This window comes from Lonchura striata, chromosome 6, assembly GCF_046129695.1.
Source record: "Lonchura striata isolate bLonStr1 chromosome 6, bLonStr1.mat, whole genome shotgun sequence".
In the NCBI taxonomy this organism is placed as follows: domain Eukaryota; kingdom Metazoa; phylum Chordata; class Aves; order Passeriformes; family Estrildidae; genus Lonchura; species Lonchura striata.
Genome location: NC_134608.1, coordinates 29,803,169 through 29,824,869, shown reverse-complemented (window position 1 = coordinate 29,824,869; position 21,701 = coordinate 29,803,169). Strand labels below are relative to the sequence as shown.

At 35.3% G+C, this 21,701-nt stretch overlaps 1 long non-coding RNA gene across 2 annotated transcripts; it reads left to right on the top strand.

Moving 5' to 3' along the window:
• The first annotated feature begins 19,583 nt into the window (after positions 1–19,583).
• Positions 19,584–21,058, top strand: LOC110475256 (uncharacterized). 2 transcript variants are annotated; one of them, XR_013340105.1, is made up of 3 exons: positions 19,584–19,866; positions 20,422–20,581; positions 20,954–21,058. It is a non-coding gene; the product is annotated as an uncharacterized LOC110475256 (long non-coding RNA). The 2 variants fall into 2 exon arrangements; XR_002466238.2 differs by lacking the exon at positions 19,584–19,866 and having other exon boundaries at positions 20,330–20,581.
• The last annotated feature ends 643 nt before the right edge of the window (positions 21,059–21,701 follow it).

Sequence of the window (21,701 nt, the reverse complement as noted above, 5' to 3'; positions counted from 1 at the left end):
TTCAAAACATGCTCTTAAGGACTCTGCAGCTCTTGTTTAAAATCTGTCCTAGAGCAGATGGGGAATACTCTCTCAGGAGTACATGTTGACTTCTGAAAGTATGACAGGCATTCCCAAGTGCTACTTCTTCTGGGACTCTGCCTTAGAGCAAGAAAACCCCTAAAGTAAATGGACTCTGTTGCTCTCCAGTTATGCCTCCACTTCATGGTCATCTGCCTATACACATCTGTGTATTTGAAGCAGCTCAACACATCTGGGCATCACTGTGCTCTGCCCTGGGCACTTACATAGAGCCCTGCTGGTCTAGCTGAAATGAAGGGTGTCCACAGAGGTGCATCAGTCACCATGTCAGCCCTGGTGAGCTGTCAGTTTCAAGCCACTTCTGCAAATAAGATTTTTATTTATTTTGTGTGATATAAAGTATGCTCTGTTGCTGTTTTCTTTCACACATGCTTCCACTAGAAAGTGGAGAAGAGAAGTAGCTTTTGAGGGAATTATGGTAAGAAAGAAACTGGATGAATCAGTTTTATGTTTGCCTCCATCAGTATTCCTCACATATTCTCTGTCCCACCACACCTGCAAATGAGCAGTAATAACACTGCAGCTGCCAACTTGCTAACTCTCACCTAATCTATCCCTTTGTCTTTTCATCCACTCTTCATCACACCTCACCTTATTTTTTATTTCAGGTTCACTGAAAATTTTGAGGTGTATTACAGCTCTATAAGATCATATCCAAATTTTACTCATATTTAATGTAACATAAATATGCATATTTATGATCATACATAAATGCAATGTGCATTTTTCTTACAACACAATATGAAGTAAGAACATTCTACATCTGGTTAAATCTAAAGAATTCAAAGAGTCATAATATTAGATGTTAACAATAGATTAGCATAAATATTAGAAATTTTTTTGCCATTTACAAAACTAGATAGATAAGTGCTACAAAAATACAAATTAATACATTGGAGGCTTGAGGAGTCAGAAAAATTACTTAAGGAGATGTTTGTTCATTGAAAATGAACAATGAGTGATGCATTTTCTTCCTGTGCAAACCAACAGTTCTGTAGCCTTGCTTTGCACACCTTTGGAAGTTTAAACAAAGATTAGACAGAGGACTAGAAAGGGCCTTTTTGCCATTATTGCTGGCTGCTGGTATTTTAAGTAAAGATTCCTACTGATATGTCCCAACTAAGAGACTCAAATTAAAGAGATTTGCTGACTGTTAGTTCCATTTCCACATCAGAGGGAGAAGCAGTGTGACAGGCTCTGCATCACAGCAGCACAGTTTTGGCCAAGCTCCAATTGAACAGGGGCTGACTTAGATCTCAGTGGGTGGTGGCCATTACACATTTTGGGGAGGCTGTTTAAAACTGGCATGTGAACTTGTTCTATCAGAGAGGAGAAAGTACAGGTAGTAATGTCACCCTGTGACATCTGCTCTCCTGCTGTGGGTTAACACAGAGAAATGGAGCTATATCTAAGGCACAGAACCATTCACAAGAGGGAAATAAACTGAAACAAATTGGAGATAATTTGATGTTTTTAAAATCGGAAAAATTACATTAAGAATTCCTATGTAGTAGGATTTGTAAAAGGCTTCTGCTGTGACTAAGCACTTGGCAAAACAATAAGATTCATGCAGATTATGCCAGAAAGATTATTGCTACCCTTTAAACTGATTGAGGATACCCAGTAAGCTTTTTGACAGGCAGTCCTGAAAATTACAATCATTTCTAGTTAAAAGGAATTCTGGAAATCAAATTTGCATTAGTTTCCTAGTTCATTAGAAAACAGCTTTACTCAACTACTAGCAGGTGGAATATTTTGAAAATATAAATGTCCCTCAGTGTATAACACCTAGAATCAACAACCAGAGCAGACCCTCTCTGCAATTTACAACAAGCTACAGGGTCAGAGTACTGCTGCTTCACTGGTGGTAGTCAAAATCAAATGTTTTTTAGTCCAGCTGCCATAGAACATTTCAAAAGACATACAATATTAGAATGAAGTCACAGAAACATAAAATAAGCTTTCTTTCAATGTTTTGTAATGTTCACTAACCTGTACTCCATATTTTTTTTTTAACTTACTGTGAATGGTGGCTACACAGCAAGAAAAGTAATATTGTTAGACAAATTACTGATGATAGCTTTTATTAACTATTAAGGGGAAATATTCTGTTATAGTTTTATATTTTTCAACTAACAAGAGAAACATTTTCTTATCAGTACATTATTGCTTATAAATGATACACAAATTTGTCACAAATGTCTGTGCTAAAATGAAACCAAGAGTACTCTTTTATCTTAAAGGAAACCCAACTCCAGAACTGTAGGTGACAACTGCAACATTTACTGTTAGCAAGTATTATCTCAAAGCACTTGGAGATTAGGAAAGCGTCTCTGGGGCAAAACAACTTAATAATAGATTATTAATAGAAAATCCAGCAAAAGAATGAAAAAAATATAGGATTTTGCAAAAAAAAAATCAATAATATATAGGTTCTTCAAAAGAATAACTTATTAGAAAGGCAATTTTTTAGGTGGAAAAGGCATATTTTTTTCTATGAAAATAGCAGATACCAGGTGAGGCTGTTGATAGGACTACTAATAAAAATGTAACTAAATCAGAATTTGGTTAACTACCAAATGAACTAACAGATATCATAGCATTACTCAAATAACTGATAGCTAATTTGAAATTAAAGATATCATAAAGAGTGGAATTATGTTAGTATAAATATAGATGTGCATTTTTCTGCTGAAAATATAAGCAAATGGTGTAAAAATTTAATGACTATCAATAAATACTTAAACACATGGCCAGTTATGGCAGAGTCCAGATTTAACTGCAGTCAGCAGCACAATGCAAACTTGTGTGCAGAGTCATCAGTTATCCCTAAACAGGACAGATTACTGCTTAAGTAGGCAACAGGAGGTAAACATCTCTTGGTCAGGTGGTCTCTGAGGAAATACAACACAAACTATGGAAGAGAAGACCCTAAAAACTGAATTGAGGAGTACCATTCCTAAACTGCAACAGTGTTAAAAGACTTTAAAACACATCATGAAAAAATGACTCCGTTTGTAGCTCAAGCACATAAAGTGTATGATTAACACTGCTGCACCTTGAGCTAGTTGTGAAATCAGTGATACAAATTTTGTCTGTTTATGTGTAAGTCATATATCTAGTTCCTGTTCAGTTTTTCTTTTGTCTGAGGGCAAACAAATTTTCTTTGGGTCTGCAGGTAGTTTTCTTTATGAGAGACTTTCTAGTCATTGAATTTCCTGCATAGAGAATCCATTATTTCACTGTTAGTGATTGCACAGTTTTCTAGAAGTGGATGATTCTGCTCTTTGCAGGTATTCAAACTACAGGGATGTGACCTTATTAATGTCCAATCATACCTGAAAATAATCAAACTGAAAACCCCTTAGAGTTCATGACATTTCAGCTTTGCTGTACTATCAGTGTCAGCCTTCAGTATGATGTCATCAAGACCAATTTCACGCTGAAGTTAAAGAAATGGTTGCTAGCTATATATGCAGCAGTAAACATGTTCTCAGTTATGTCCCACAACTGAACTATTGGAGTAGGACTGGACATGCTCATAACCAACTGAGGAACTTAGTTTCCTGCATTTTTAGTCTTTAAACAGTGGGGCTTATGTATCATGTCAGATGCAGTGGTGGAATGTGGGCATTTCTTCCACACAGAGAAGATGACAGGAAATAATTTTCTAGGATGTACTTTATTATAATTAGCATGATTCACAATGTAATATATTCTGTATTCTGCATCTGTGTTAAATATATAGAAGATACAAATCTTTAATCTTTCTTTACACAGTTGTTTCTTGCATTTATTATTTACAAATTTGAGGCTTTTTGGCTATATAACTTTCCCACCAGAAGTATTTATAGTTTTGAAAATTAATTTGGAATTTGAGACAGGTTTTTCTATTTTCACACATTAACAATAATATCTTACTATAATTTTTTTTTCCAGCTGATGCTATCAGAAGTTTTACTGTGTTGTTTTGAAATGGCAAAGAATTACAAATGAAGTTTTTGCCTCTTTAACATGTAATAAAAGAGCTGGATGACAAACAACACAGCTCAGATCACTTCCCCCTTCCTCCAGCTTCCCCCAGCTTTACACATTGAGCATGATGCCATATGATCTGGAATATCCCTGTGATAAGCTGGGGTCTGCTGGCCTGGCTGAGTCTCATCTCAATTTCTTGTGCATTCCCAGCCTTCTGGCTGGTGGAGTGAGAAGCAGAAAAGGCTTTGGCTCTGTGCAAGCCCTGCTCAGCAGTAACAAAAACATCCCCATATTAGCAGCACCATTTCCAACACAAATGAAAAACACAGCCCATAGTTGCTACTGTGAAGAAAATTAACTCTACCACAGCAAAACACAGCACAATGGCAAATCACAAATAGTTAATTATGTTATTCTTCTGAAGTTTTCTCAGTCATTCATTGGAATATGATTAATATAATAATTTTTAACATTTTGTTAATTAAAATAGTAACATCTTAGCAAAACAATTGTGATTTTATCTTTTCTTCTGTGTAGATTAATTTTTTTTAAATTTCATGCACAACACTTGACATCTGATTGAATTATCTTCAGGTTTCCTTCATTAAACACTGCATGATTATTTTACATTAAACCTGTTAGTTGTCTCCTGCAATTAGTATTGGCTGTTTGTTCAGTAGAATACATTGGTGCTTATCAATGATTTTTAATGCTATATTAATACTGATATGCTGCAGATACTAATGGCAGACATCAATCACAGTTCTGGCTGAAATCCCTTCATTTAGTCTTAATAAGAAAAAGTTAAATTCTCTCCTGTTTAATGATTGAAAAAACAAACTTCAATTATCAACCAATATGTCAAATCTTTTGGTAGTAATGAATTAAATGATTCACTGATTAAAATTCAAGGGATAGGTTAAAATTGGGGTTTCCACTGTAGGTACATGTGTTTTTAAGGAACAGTGAAATAAAAGAAAGTTGACATTGTAAGAGTATGAAGTAGAGTGGGTCTCCATAAAAAAAAACAGAGAAAAGGATAGTTCCCTTCAGGCAAGCTTGTTCTTGGTATAAAATAAGGTTCAGAATAATAATTAAAAAAAAAATTCTTAGTGTTTATTTATGTTGTGTTCACAAAAACTAACTTTCTGTGCATTTTAAAAAAATAAATTGGGCTATAGCCATATATAGATCTCACTAGTCCTCATCAGTATATCTTTCTGATGAAAGCAGGAAAAGAAAATTGAAAGCCCTTGAATATTAGCTAATTAATATAATTGGAAGAAGATACCAAAATGTGGTGCTGTATGTTGTCTGTTAGAAAAAATGTAAGAGCTCTGCAATATTGTAGGCTGGGAAACATCAGAAAGAGTGAAAGAAAGTTGCAAATGACAGTAAGAAAGGTAATCAAGTGTTGTACTAAAGTCTTTTAATACCAGACTCCTTGAGAAGAATCTGTTCCTTGAATAAACTCTGAAAAACTGGTATGCCACTAAAGACATCAGATATGTGAAAACAAAGTTTCAAAACCACTCAAACAAAATGGGTTAGAGAGACTCCTAAAACTTGCAGACTCAGCAATTTCTGAGAAATACAGCTGTGTGGTATTTTGACTAATTATGGTGTTAGATAACAACACTGGAATTTTGAAATATTTAGACCAAAGACATTTTTTATCACTCTCTGCCAAAGTATGATTGACTGGTCTTTATTGTACATGAAGGATAGATTTTACATTTTTTATGTAGCTAACACTTCATAAGGATTTCTACTGAAATTGATGTCTGAACCCTAAGTGTGCTTGATGTGAAATGCGTAGAGTATTCATGGATCATTAAACCCAACAGAACATATCAGTTATACTTTTGGATGCCAAAAGTATGTTTTAAATATCTGAAAAATACCTGAACAGTATAAAAAATTGGGAGTTTGTCTGCTTTTTCCAGTGGGTATAATAAAAGACAATATGACCTGCTCTGCTAGTATCTTAATATTATTGTGTCTACAATAATGCCAACAGGAGAAGCTAAACATATATACTGTCATTGTACTTCTCCTGTGAGGATAAAATGGCCAAATATTTATACATATGACATTTTCTTTACATATTTGTGCTTTTCCCATTTTGAAAATTAAAATATAAACATTCTGGTTTAAAAATCTGTTCTCCCCATCATGCCACAGAGTCAAAGTCTACATCACTTTTGCTTTGTTTGATATGGTGTGTATATGCGTGTGTAAAATACATTAAAGGCCTTTGTTTTACTGTATTATGAAATTAAAAACCATGCAGTCTCTGTAATTACATTGTCCTTTGCCGTCTCTTTAAAAAAGAAAAAGACTGTGTTCAAATTTTCCCCCTGTTTTATTTGCACCCTATTAACAACTGTTACTAGAGCTTTAATTATGCCCCTGTGATTGCAGAGATGCGGCTGACTTGTGTCATTTTCCTCCCAGGGGATGCTTTATAATTACCAGCATCCATCGTGGCTGCCTGTAAGCTGATGCTTTTTTATTACCAGTTCAATAATCACTGCATCCTTGTGAACATCTGCTCTACAAGCCATGCATCGGAGGTCCCAGTGCCTGTCACTCGATGCTCCCTTGCTGTGGCGACCCTTTTGCCCTCACCTTCAGTTTATATCTAATTTGCTTAGCAGAAGCTTCATCCAGATTGCCTCACAGGAACACAATTAATGCTCCAGATTTGCAAACAAAGAAATTTTCCCCCTTTTTTTCTATTTTTGTCTTATTATCTTGATGTCATATCCTATAATTTGTATTCACAGCAGGGTGAATCAATATAAATCCCAGAAAAATTATAGTATTTGATTGGTTATCTAGCTTTATAATGAAAAGTAGATAAGTGATGAGGATTTTTTCTCCATGAACATCCATATAGTATTCTCAAATAAAAGATAAATATCAGGGCTTTCTGCATATATTTTCCTACAATAAATGTTGTAGAAACAAGGAAATGTTTTCCGAATAATAATTTGTTTTCTAATTAAGAATTCTTCCATAGAATGATTTAATAGGCAGGAAATCACTACTTTTATAAACACACAACTGTTCACATATGTTGAGATTTTTCTGTGGAAGTACATAGATTCTGAGTGAATGAGTTTTGCTGAAAGAGGGTTATTGTTTCAAATACGGGTCATGTGGAGAGGTCCAAAGTACCTGGAAACACCATCAAGTTGTCTAGTTGGCTCTGTAACTCTTATGGTAAAGCCTTTAGGCCATGCAGATTTCTGCCAACAGATATTTTTATATTGGCCTATCTTATCAGGCCTTCCACAGTCAGGCAATGTACAACAGACCTTCAGATGAATTGATGTGAATAATGTAAAGTACAAAATCAGTAATGTTAGTGTTTCTCTCTACATGATGCTGTAACTTTTATGTCTCTGATTAAAGATTTTCATCTCACCTAGCAAAATTCTAAGAGCAGTGAACACTGATATTATCTCTTAGAAAGAAGAATGCCAGAAAATTAGTAAGCACTGCACATCCATTTTGAAAGGCAGTAAAGTACTAATTGGAAACACATACCTCTGCTTAGTGGCTATTTCTCTGTAGTTTCTGGTAATTTCAGCCTTGTTTCTTGTTAAAGAGGTCTATTTCATATAATAGCATGATCAATGGTTGAAACATTATTCCAACATATAATGGTTGGAAACATTATTCGGTATGTTTCTATAGAAATGTTCTAGAGATAAATTTATTTAAAGGTCTTCAAAGGGCTTATTTCAATTCCTGTGAGCCAGTTAAAATACATATAGCTATAACTTTTGTGCCTAGGATGGGCCTGGCCACAAGCTAGAAGAGAAAGCTTGGGAGACTGATCATATGGCCATAAACCTGCATGGCAGTTTAGAGGGATTTGAAACTGAGAGAAAGTCAGGGAAGCTTTTGTATCTCAGGAAAACACAGCCTCATAATATCCATCCAAATTGTGTGATATACACACCCTCTACCTATGTGTCAAAATTTTCTGCCAATTAATTTGTTTAAATTCTGCCTAGACTGGAGCTGGACAAGGGAGGGAGATTTGAATTACCTGTCTGAATGTCTCCTATTTAATTTTTTTTTTTAAATAGAAGAAAAATTTTTGGAGAGTGGAATATACTACATCTAACTCTTCATACTTCACAGTCAATATGGTGTGTGTCATTAAAATTAATGGTCAGGATAACCATAATGTACTCTAGAAGCCTGAGGTCATCGGGCTCCAAAGTACAAAATAGAGATCATCCCAACTTCTGTCTTCATCCACTCCAAAGAGCAAAAGGGAAACAGAGTTCTGCCCTGTACCAAACACTTCCAGGCTTTCCTCTCTATTTTATCTCTAGCAGGAAATCTAGAAGAGTGTAGTGTACCTATATCAAATATGCAAAAATATGTTGAAATATAAAAAACAAACAAACCACCAAAAAACCCCAAACAAAGACAAAATCTACTATATCAAAAGCATGGCTTAAGTTTAGCCATCCAGAGACGGCTCCTGCTCATTTTGTCTCTGTCTGGAGGAACCTGACTCAAATCTGAAATCAAACAAGGACCCTGCCTTGAAGGGAGATCTAGAAAGCCTGTCAAGGTATGATTAGACCACCGAGCTGTCTCAGCATCACTCATGGCCCTCCCCTGCCTAGGAAGAGTGTCTCCAGGGCTGTAATTCACCCCTGGTGGGCATAACCCTGCATCCCTTGCCAAGTCTGAAAATAGACTCTTGCTAACAGGTCCTGCAGCTGCTCTGGGTGCCAGCTGCCGCCGGTGAGGCGTAAATCTGCCTTTGTCTCTACTAGATGCTGTGTCTCCTTCTCTCTTCATTATTTTCCAAACGGAAAGTCTTTTCTATGACCCAAAAAAGACACTCAGCACTCTTAAAGAAACAGTGTCCTGGTTTTTCTTGTGTTGAGAGGCATGCAGAAGCTCAAAGCACCTCTCCTTTAAGTAGAATTGCACTGCTCAGCTGAAACTTTATAACCTTTAGGTTAAACAAAGCAGAGAAAAAATGCTTTCATTAACTTATTTATGGAAGACCTTGTCTGTATGACATTTAACACTTTTTATAGACTGTAAAGTGCAGAGTTTAGTCAGCTAGTTACCTGACTTGAATGGTTTTCCATCCTATGCTCTCCAGGATGAAATAGCACACAGTGTTTCAATGCTATCTGTAGATGTCACCACCAGTTTTTTAAATTTAATGCTCAACTCCAAAAAATTTTTGAATTAGCTTATTGCTCTTGAATAATCTTTGTTTTTATGCAATATGTTACATGATGAAACAGGATTTATCTTTCTAAAAGTGGTGACTTTTTAAAAAACTAGGTTTTTTTCTTTTGGCTTCATATTGTTAAGGACTCCAGCAAATGCAGTTCTTTATAACCTTTTAATCTGTCTTCCATTATGGAGATGTTTTTACTATGACTGCAATTCATATACTTGGAAGTCACATACATGAGAATACTTTTTCAGAAGACATAAATCCCATTAAAACTAGTTGGACATAAAGAACTTATTATTTGTCTAAATAAAATGACAACTTTAGAATCCTAATAATAAAAAAATGATGAGTCATCAGTCTCCATTTCACTAACCACTATAATTTCAGAAAATTGTTTTTAAAGATGATTACTAGATGTATTAATTAACCATTTGCCATCAGAACTAAGAAATGAAAAATACTCAATACTAGAATAAAGTTTCCCAGTTTGATAAGGGACTAACAGATCTCAGAGAACCATGAGGTGTGACTGATCTAACAGTAATTGTTGAGTAACTGAATACTAGTCTTTAACAAACATAAGAATATAAGCTCTTAGGTAACATCTCATTTCTATTACCAAACACTGGACAACAAAAGAGAATTTATTTTGGTAACGCCCAAATGTAAGTCTGCTCATTATACTTAAAATAGTTCTATGCTCTAGTGGACTAAATATAATAAAAATGACAAAATCCTGGGTTCTAGTTGGTACTTTGATATTTGTTTTATGTAGCTTTTCTTAGGCAAGCTATATGTGTTTCTTTTATTTGCTACCCATCAAAAACCACAGACATTCACAGCACTTTATTATGTCAGGTGCTGTGATAAGCTAAAATATTCTTAGTTTTTAGTAGAGTCCTCCTAAAATTCTTAGTGAACCATGTTCCACTTAGTAGATTCTATCGATCTTTAATTTTTAAAAAGTACTTTCAAGTAAGATAATCTGAACTGGTCTCTGAGAAATTACATTATGTATATAATTATTAGTAAAAACAAAATTAATAATTTGGAGTTAGAGGCTGGAAACCCTGGTTTGGTGCGTGGATACAACATGGTAACCGATTTAAAATGTTTATCTTTGTTTATTCCAGTTTGAATATATGTAAATTATTTGTAAAACAACTTCTTCAAACTTACAATGCAAGTGGGCCACACATATTTATAAGAGAGTTTATTGACTTGTATGAATAATTGCTTTAATAATTTATTAGAGGTCTTTGAAGATGTGACTATTAAGTTTCTTACAGGATATAAAGCAGATGGGTGCTCTTTGGAGTATAAAAATTATTTGGAAATAGTAGCACTATGTTGAACATATACACACACACAAATAAATGGAGAGAAAGCAACATGGAGTGTAACAAGGATAATAATAATTAATAATAATAATAATAATAATAATAATAATAATAATAATAATAATATATTAGAAGATTTGGTCCTGAAAAGTAATTTTTAAAAATGTAAATATACTACTTTTAGAGAACCACAGAGGTTTCCTGAGAAGATATCCCAATTTCATAAAAATAATAATTGGAAATGATCCATTAGATATTATTGAAGACTCAAAAAACCTAATATTAAAATATTTTTCCATAGGATATTGAATAAAACATAATTACCTACATAATAGAAAGTCAGATTTAATTTACAAATATGAAATAATTGTTATGGCAATAACCAGACAGTGAGTATTGAACAATGTGAGCAGTGATAGCTGTTAGCAAATAAAAAGACTGAAAGTTGCCAGAGAAAAATCACTACCATGATTTTACTGTAGACAATGTCTGATGGTAGAACACAAAGACAATACCATGGGGAAAAAAAGTTTAGTAAACAGTCAAAACTTCAAAGCAGGCAGGACTGTTTTTAAAATATTCTGTTCATTTTAGCTATCTCTTTTTAGTTAAATTCCTCAATGGTAACTATATCCCTGTCTTCTAGGTGAATACAAAGAGAGGTATAGGGCACATTTCTGTACATAAATAGGTCCTAATGGGAAGAAAGACTTCTAATCATAAGGCAGTACAGACAAGGTAGTACATTTCCTGAACTCTGGAAAAAAGAATGTTATAAAGAAAGAAATCTGAAGATGGAAAGTACACTACAATTAAATTGTGAAATAATAGCACTGAATAAAATTGTGAAGACATTTGAAGAAATGTTTTTTTCAAAATGTTATTTTATTTCCAAATGTATTTGAAAATTTCTGATATCACAAGAAAAGCTTGAGGATCTAATACAATATTCAGTATTACACATGCTACATTTCTTTTCATAAAGACAATTTATTGAATGAGCTTGAAACAGGAAGATATCTATATTACATACAGATAGGGGCATATTTCTAATTTATTGAAGGTAATAATTATCTGTCTACCAGCTCAGATGTGCTTTTGATCAGGTCTTTTGATACTCTTTTGCTTTCTTGTACTTCATACATGTAACTATTGGCTGCTCTCATTACTTTTATATAAAGATCCTTAAAGAATTCTCCCTTTACATTAATTATTTCTCTTGCTAATATATGGAGACAAATCCTAGAAGTTTATTTAACTTACAGCAGTGTAACATCAATCTTTTTCCAAAAGTGCTGTACAAATACAGTTATGACAAGTTCTTTCATTACCTGAATAAGCATTCAGATGGCTTCTCTCTGCAAACAAGCTAATACATAGAACACTTGACAGCAAATACATAAAAAGCAAATTTCTAACATTTTCCCTTAAGTCAAACATCAATTTTTGAAAAATAATTCTTTCCCCATTTTCAAGCTGAGGAGAATTTTTTCTTATCTACAAAGACTCATCTGGTTTTAAGTCAAAATTACTCCTTTCTGTCAGAAAACAGATCTCATTCTAACTATACAGATGTCTTTCTTTCTGCAAAACATTGAAAAAGATTGTAATCTGAAGTAGGGATATCCTAGACTCTATTTTTGTTAACTTAGTTATTCATCCATTTTTCAGATCATCCTAAATGATTTTTCTTTTTTCTTTGTTAGACAACAACCTATTCTTTCACAGTGATTATCAAATGTTACTTATATTTTATTAAATATTTTTCTTCTTCAATGTGCAGCACATATCTCCTGTCCTAAATGTGTAGAATACTTTCTAGAAAATTTGTGGTGAATATTTCTTAAAACCAGTGAAATTGGTCAAGTGTCTTTTCACCAGTCCATTTAGAAGCCATTATCCATGGACTTCGATGATAATTTCTTCATCCATGGAGAGTATCTTTAATTGAGCACCAAAACTCAGACCAATTAAAGTATTTATATGAGAGATTCTCAGGATATTGATAAGTAAGGGTCTGTAACAACTCATAAAATTTAAAACTATATGGAGAAATCAGTCACATGAACATATAAAAACATCCTCTACATGAAGATTTTGCATGTTAAAGCACCAACAATATAAAACCAAAACTACTTACAATAAATCTAATAAAATCCAAATGGCTTTGCTGAAATAATACAGAACTACAACAGAGTGTGCTACAGCGTCTTCTGTTAAAAAATAAAAGTTGGTTTGGTGGGAGGAAGGGAAGCATTCAAAAAAACAGAGATAAAATATGGCAATGCCCTAGCCAGAGCCTGGGAGAAAAGCAAGTTACATTACAGTTTCTGAAACAAAAAGATTTCAATACATGTGGGATTTTTAGTGAGGGGAGAGCATAAACTTTGTGTTCATGTTTCATGACACTTTTAAAAAATGTTATTCTTTTCTTCCTTTCCCCACCCCCAAAAATTAAAATCTGTGAGCATTTACTGTGCATTGATTGCAATATTTCACAGACATGCTGTTGTAGCAGTTTTCTAACTGCAAATTGAAATATTTAGGTATTTAGCTTTCCTGTAACCAGACATTTAGATCTTGTCCAAGTTAACTCAGTGCATTAGTTTTCAAAAGTGGGTGCACTGAGTGCAACGGCAAAGGCAATGTGTAGATCTGAATTAAGGTATTACAAGTGCAAATCCAAAATAATCGCAATTAACAAAAGAACAACAACAAAGAATTTGTTGTTTTTAGCAAAATGTAGGAAAAAAAGTTGTCTAATTTTTTGGCAGGATGCAGCAGCTTCTGTACAACCTGTAAAAACACACCCTATCTGTTACTACTTGGAATTAAATAGGCCCAATCCCATACCAGAGTTAGAAAATATGTATAAATGCAAATATTTTGTATTTTAACTGGAAAGTTAAATCAAGGATATTCCTGGAAAATTGGAAATGTGATTTATTGCCTTTGTTTTTTCTTTAAAATAACCCAAATACCTCAATCACAGTAAACTGATTTTTGATATTAAATTATTGTCACTCTCCCAGGAAGAATGAAGGTAAAGTAGCATGCGCAAAAATGTTCTATGTCTCTTCATGCTTGCTGAAGCATCATGTTACAAATCTGTCTTAACTGTGTATTTTCATGATACCATCGCAATTCCTTTTATAACAGTAAAGATGGAAGTAGTACAATTTTTTAACATATTCAGATCAGTGAAGATCCTGTTTTCTCCAATTTGAAATATACACTGTGCCACCACAACAGTTTCCATATAGTACTGAACACTGGGTAAAATAAAAGAATTGCATTTTATGTGTTATAATACATATTGTGTATTTATACACAAAAATCTTCTATACTGTACTGTAAACATAATTATTAATGTAATTTACTCTAGAGTTTGCAATAGACTTGGAACTCCTAGAACTTAGTCAACACAAGTAGGAAAAACTGCATTAAGGAAGAGATTGTGCCATAGAGAGTTATTTGTGTAATTAATATAATATAATAGGTTGCAATACTATGGTAACATTACCGTATAATGGTTGATTGTAATTGGTCCAATATATCTTTAGACTGTATAATAATGTTTTACTATAAAAGTACTATAAGTAGAAATATATTGAATGTATGTGTTTTTCTTGAAAACTGGAAATGAAATTAGGTGGGATTTTAATGTGGAGGAATTTGTGCTCACTGGGGATTTGTTTCTAAACAGGAAAGTCAATGTGGTGGTGAAAACGGCTAAAGATTTCCAGGAAAAGGCATTGTTCTCTTTCGGGAATAGACTAGTTTAAAGCATGCCTTTGAAGGAGGGGGAAGTTACTTAGCCCAGGTGGGAATAAAAGGTCAGTCAGAAAGATTGAAGATTTGCTGCTGCACAGCTGTAGAAACTTTTATAATTTTTTAATAGAAATATCTTGCTAAGTAGCATTTTGGCATTTTCTAGTTGTAGGGACCTGGAATAATTCCAATTCACGTAATTACATTGTTACTTACTCTCTCCCTCCTTGAAGTTTCAATTACTTTCATCATCATTCTTTCACATCCTGTCTAGAACTACCAAAGGTTTCTCTATTAACAGGACTTATGTTCTAAATAGAGCTAGTGACAAGGACTTTTAATCCATAATGCTTGTTTAAAGAACAGAATCATGGAAACAAAATGAGCCTCATTTTCCCCCAGTTATTTGGAAAATAAAATTAGTCTAAGAAGAAATATAATTTAAACAATTCTTTTCCTGTTAAGTTAAACATCATGTTTGATCCAAATGATTCCTTTTCAGATTTATGGTCCACTGAAACTTTTGTGACCAACATATTGGGAATTAACAATGAATCAGTTATTTAAATTAATAGAATTTCAATCTATATATGATTTCATTATACAAAGAAATATTCTCAATTGATTATTTGGTATTTTATGGTGTCAGTGGCAATTTATTGAAAGGGACTGAGAACTAATCTGGGAGGTGAAGCAGCACTTGCACTGTAGCCTGGTTGAAATGTGGTACCATTTCCCCTGTACTGGTGCTAGTGGAGGCCTGAAATCCCTAATTCCTCTGACACAATAATATTTAAATAAAGTCTAAACAGTTAGCTGGAGTTACCCACATGGCTTAAATATACAAAATCCTTTAATAGCAAAGTATCACTCCAATACAGACGAACTTGCCTCTATCATGTTGAGATACAGGACGTAGTTACTGCTGCATAGCATCCTGATGTCAGTGAATGTAGGGGGATGCTAAGGGGATGCAACAATCCCAGATTTCCCCTTCTGGAGGCCCGGAGTTACTGTGGATAGAAGGAAAAATAAACTGCTGCTCTGCAGAAATCCAGGACCAGGCTAACATAGGAGTTCTCAGCATTGAGAAGTAACTCATCACAGCACTTCCTTTGTAGAACAGATTTCACCTAAAGCATATGGAAATCAAATCAGTAAATATTTCTTTCTCCTTTAAATGATACTCAGAAAGTCAACATTTTAAAAACAAAAAGAAATTTGCATTTAAAATGTCAGAACCTATTTTCAATGTGTATTGAGAGCAAAAGAAATCAGACGCATAGAAATTTGAAACTTACTTTTTCTCTGCAACCTAAGGCATCACTTATCTCTGATCTGATCTGATCACAATGAAAAAATTTGCTAGGTACAATAGAATAAGTTGCAGAGAAAAAGGCGAATTATGGCATATTTCTGAAGATATTGTTGGGAATATCTTCTTTGAAAGCTAGCAGCACTTTTATTCAAAGCATTTTCAATTGCGAGGCTCATCCTTTCTTATCAAGATATTTTTCCCTTAGTTATGCCTGTGAGTCTGAGTTCAGTAGCCCACAGATCTTTATACTTATTTTTCAGGCAGGAATCATAGTAATTCTCAAAGATAAAAACACGCAGTTTCACATGGCAATGCAGCAAATGTGGTCTATTTCTGAAGCTATATGTGGTATCTCAATGTTACAGGAAAAGTCCATTGCTTAACAGTGAAGCATGGAGTTTTTATGTTATGTTGCTAATGTGATACATTTAGTCAAAATTATAATAATCTGACTTCACATAATATCCTAAATATCTTGAAATGTAACCATAGGAGACATGTACATCAAACACACATCACTAAAGAAAATTGAAATCAACAGTTTTAAAGAAGCTCCTGTTGAAAAATATTCTTTAACTCTAGATGAAGGGTTTTATTGTGGCATACATACTTTCAGAATGGATTTTTTTACTCTTGTTTCTTTATTGAAGTTGTCTTATTGATGATACCAAATCTTTTTATTATCCAAATAATAACACTAATTGGGGTAAAAGAAACCTCAGATTCTTACCAAATAAATGTATCTTCTGTGCTCATTTCTGCATTTCTGCATTGGCCTTATTTGCCAACAGCAAAACAACACATTTTAAAGGTTGCTATCTCAGAAAGAACCAAACAGTACAGTATTTCCATGTTTATCACTGCAAGACCATAGTGTCTTCTAAATTATTTCTAATAACTAGCTAAACCTACAAAATGTCCATCTTCTGAACCTTTCAAAGCTGAAATCACAAACATGTATTCTGTTGTCAGCTAAACAATTTTTAAGGAGAATTAAAGGACTCTTCTACCTGTTTTCTGAAAATAAAACAGTAAGAATGCTAACCTAATTTGGAAACCAGTTAATGTTGTAGATGTTTCCAAATATCATCTCCTTCTAGGATCTGTAGCTGGAATGGAGAGCAAGCATTGTGTCTCTGTGGAAAATGCATGCAAGATCTAAAGATTTCCAGGTATTTCCATATACAGCTTGCAGGAAAAACAGACCCATATTTTACTGGAATCTGTTGGGGGATATGCTTTTATGAAACATTGTTTTTGACTTATTGCTAGTTTCCCTCAAGCATCTGTTCATCTCATAGCCAACTGCACTCACTTGATCGGGCCTGATGTCCTCAGTCCTGTTAATCTGTACTGGTTTACTCAGTTCTGTATATGCTGTCTCCTCTGCTGATGATTGCTTAGAACAAATTTTCTGAGAGGGATAAGAGCTGCCAAGAAGCAGTTTAGTGTATGTCTGACAGAAAATTTATGATGAAAGCATAATATAGCTTTTGTTATGGCAGTGTACTTCATTTCATTATGGCTGCGCTTCAGGCACGTGCCTGCCTGCACAAATTCTAGCTGCACTTTCTGTTTTACAGAGGTTCCAGAATGTGGAATATCCATGTATTGCAGAAACTCTGGATATTTGGGAAATCTAACATTAGTCTTAACAGCTATATTGAGAAAAACTTTGAAGCTAATCACTGCTCATGACAGGGGAGTTGTAACTAGATGAACTTTAAGGTCCTTTCCAACCCAAACCATTCTCTGATTATACAATTCCAATATTATGTTTTCACAATAATGCTACAAACCTCTGTGCATCATTTAAATTTCTGCTAACATTTTTCTTTGTACTGCAATAGCTTGAATAAGTCAGTTTGAACGATATGTTGAATTGTTTTGACTGGAAAGTGGTCTGTCTACTAAACTCATATGGGGAATGGTAAGAAAGTCTAGAGACTTTCAAAGGTAACTTGAAACCTTACAACAAAGTAATTAACAAGGAATATAGACAAAAAGGAGGCAGCATCCAGCCTCTGGCATCTACATTTGAGTGTGTGAATGCCAACTGGCCTGCTGTGAAAGCACCACTAAATTTGAGGAGCATTTAAAATGTGCCAATGGGAAACACATATTAATCTACTTTATTTGGATACAAGGTGAATAATTCTGATCTTTGCCCACTTAAGGTTTTTCCACTTATTCTCTCAGTACCATTCTGTATAAAATGAAAGTCATGTTATCATTACGGTATTTCAAATTTTTGCAAGGATGCATAGATGCATCTTCACAGTTAGCCATGAATGGTAAGTTTACTTTAATATGTATAGTCTTTACATTTTTGGTACTATTTTCAAACTGAATTTATTCTTCATTAACTGGTTTCAAGCAGCATTGGTGACTCATCTGTCACTGCACATTGCAGAGTTTGATTCAGAATTTGTTCCACAAAAAAAAAGTTTCTAGTTATGGCAATAGTGAGCTGCCAAGACTTTCTAGGATCCCTTTCTGTGAAGAAAATGGACAGAGGATAAACTCCTTTTAGAACTTTAAGTCATTATTTTCACTGATAATGCCTAGGTTAAATAATGGGAAGTATACCTAGGAGTGCACAAAATACAACTAACTGCTTTGCATTTCACTCAGCCCTTAAAATATGCCAGTATACTCAAGCATCTCAACATCACTAACCTCTGTAAAATGCTGTATGAAGAAGTGGCCTAAACAAATGAAATGTTGATCTGCCTTTTATTAATTTCATTTTTTATCTTCTTGTATACAGACATTTGACAGCTGTGACATTCATGGGCAATGCATTTGAAAAAGAAGACATAAATATTCAGAGACATATTAGAATGCTGTTCAATGTAAGCACCTGTCTACTTAGTGTTGACAGAAAATCATTTACTTTGCTTTATGCATGTTCTCTCCAGAGACTACAGAGGTCCTATTTTATTTAAGGAGCTGGTCCCAACATCAGTACTAGCTCTTGAAAATGCAATATATATATCTAATTCTATTTATTAAGGAAACAACTTTGGCTTATATTTTTTGTAATACTGAAACCATTTTTTCAACCTCTACTTCAGAATTTCCTTCCCTGGGGAAATGAAAGAGGAATGGGAAAAGGGAATAAGGAGTAGAAAAAGTATGACCTCATGATGTCTTTAATGACAACATCAAAGAACATGGCACATAAAGAAAAATGTAATGAAAATAGTACATTAAAATATATGTAATGAAAAAGGGATCACTGCATAGTCTTTTCGATGTCCAATAGTTCTGCTAACTTTAAGAAGTGTAATAAATAAAGCAAACTTAAATGTTTTTTAAAAAGGAAAAGCAATACTCAGTGTCAGATTATCTTGAAAAAAATCTTCAAGTATTGTGAAATGTAGGGATTTTTTCTGCTTTTTGATAGTAAGCCAAAAGATCAGTGGAAACAGGACTCATCCAATGACTGGGACTGTTAGAGCTCTCAAAAAAACAAGCAACAAAAAAACCCCACAAAATTCAAAACCAAAACAAACCCGTACACCCCCCACCCCAATCTCTCCCAAAAATCTCTATCCTGAATCAAATAAATACACACATGAGAAATCTGGAAGTCATGAATTTTAAGCCTGAGAGAGTAATGACTCCCACAGAATGTATTTCTCCAGTAGGGAAGATCATTTCACAATAAGGTTCTATTTTCCATAACAAAGAAAGCATGATGAATGCCAAGTCAAGTTTGTACAGACAGTAAGTGTCTCACTCAGTCCTGTGGGTTTTTTTCTTTTCCTTAGATGGGGTGGAGATTTTGATGCATTCACAAGAAAATGACCTTTAAATCTCGAGAGGAGAGGAGAGGAGAGGAGAGGAGAGGAGAGGAGAGGAGAGGAGAGGAGAGGAGAGGAGAGGAGAGGAGAGGAGAGGAGAGGAAAGGAAAAGGAAAAGGAAAAGGAAAAGGAAAAGGAAAAGGAAAAGGAAAAGGAAAAGGAAAAGGAAAAGGAAAAGGAAAAGGAAAAGGAAAAGGAAAAGGAAAAGGAAAAGGAAAAGGAAAAGGAAAAGGAAAAGGAAAAGGAAAAGGAAAAGGAAAAGGAAAAGGAAAAGGAATAAAACTCCGAAGAAACACAGCCTAATTTGCGGCCCAAAAACTCCATTTTATTTCACCTGACGTGAGTATGCAATGTTTAGCTCAGCCCTGATCACACAGCGCTGCGAGTGGGGGAGGTCTGGCAGCTGCCGAGGCGCCGCAAGCGCTGCCAATGCTGCCACCTGCGGACGGCGGGCGCGGCGGCAGCGCGGGCGGGCACAGCGCGGGCACAGCGCGGGCGGGCACAGCGCGGGCACAGCGCGGGCACAGCGCGGGCACAGCGCGGGCACAGCGCGGGCGGGCACAGCGCGGGCACAGCGCGGGCACAGCGCGGGCGGGCTCAGCGCGGGCACAGCGCGGGCACAGCGCGGGCACAGCGCGGGCACAGCGCGGGCACAGCGCGGGCGGGCACAGCGCGGGCACCGCCGGGCGCAGCGCGGGCTCAGCGCGGGCACCGCCCGGCACCGCCGGGCACCGCCGGGCACCGCCGGGCACAGCGCGGCCCGGCACCGCCGGGCACCGCCGGGCACCGCCGGGCTCCCGCGCCCGCTCCGCTCGCCCGGAGAGCTCATCCGGCGGCTGCTTTGCTTTATCTAGTCCAACGCCTTTATGTAACTTCATTACGATCATCACACAGCAACCTAACCTGTCTACAGGAATTATGAGCTGCAACTGCAGACCCCGTATGAACTCTTTTGCTCAATTGAAGCTAAGAAGCTTTTTATGGAAAGATTTTTTTTTTCCTTAAAGCTCACACAAGGAGCAATGGAGCATGATATGCCTTTCTTCACATTAAGGTAATTATGTAAAGGCTGCAACGTTAAAAATACTTGCTGAAGTCCAAAAGTTGCACTGCTATTGCAGATATTTAAGCCTGTAATTTAAAAGATATTGCTACAGTTTTCCTATTCTATGGAAGAAACATGGGTGATTAGACCTAATGCCTTCAGCGATCTTCATGTCACTCTCCTAATATTTGCACTTACTACTAAAAAAAGTTATAATCTAGAAAACTAATTTTCTAAAATCTTTTTGGGTATGAACATCTGTATTTACACCTTTAATTTGGTCTCTTTGTTGTATTTCCATTTATAAATTATATAGATTTCATATAACAAATCAGCATTGCTATTTTATTGTCACTACTGGCAACTTCTCTCTCTTTTCAGTCTTACAGTCCTTACTAAGAAGATACTTCACCTAGCTGGAGTGAAGCAGCCCATAAACAGAATTACTTCTCAATAAAATAAAATAAATAATAAATTATCCCTCAACTACTCTGCCAATGCTTTACTGTTATACAGCAAATAAGGCCAGATGAAAAGGGTGCAGTAGAGAACAAGCTGGTAGGCTCTTACCTATGCAGCTGTGGAGGGGCTGGAGATGACACAAGGGTGAGCAAATCTTAGGTGCCACTTTCTACTCCCAAAGATATCTCTGTATATCACATTGCAATCACTGAACAAAATGCAGAAGCAGAAACCTGACAGGACTCAAAGTAGACAAAAATGGTGCTGGCAGGCAGGCTCCAAAAATGATAGGATTTCTGTAAATTATTGGCTATCTGTAGATCCTTGGAGAACATACAGGAATTTTCTGAGCACCTTTCCAAAATGACTGATATTCCTAATGTGTTGTACCAGAACATTAAGGTAAATCATGATACTATTTGCCATGTCTTGTACACTTCAAGCATCAATCTGCAAAGTAGTCAGTTCTACAGTTACACACACCCTCCTATATTTTCCATCTTTCTCATCTGAGCACTAGTCAGCTAACTTGCTGTAATGGCATTAAACCTTCAGTACGTGGGAAATACCCAAATTAAACTAAATTTTGTTCTCATTTATATTCATGCTACCCATGTACCAAAGGAAGGCCCTGATATAGCTAACAGAATAAAACATTGGTAGGCAA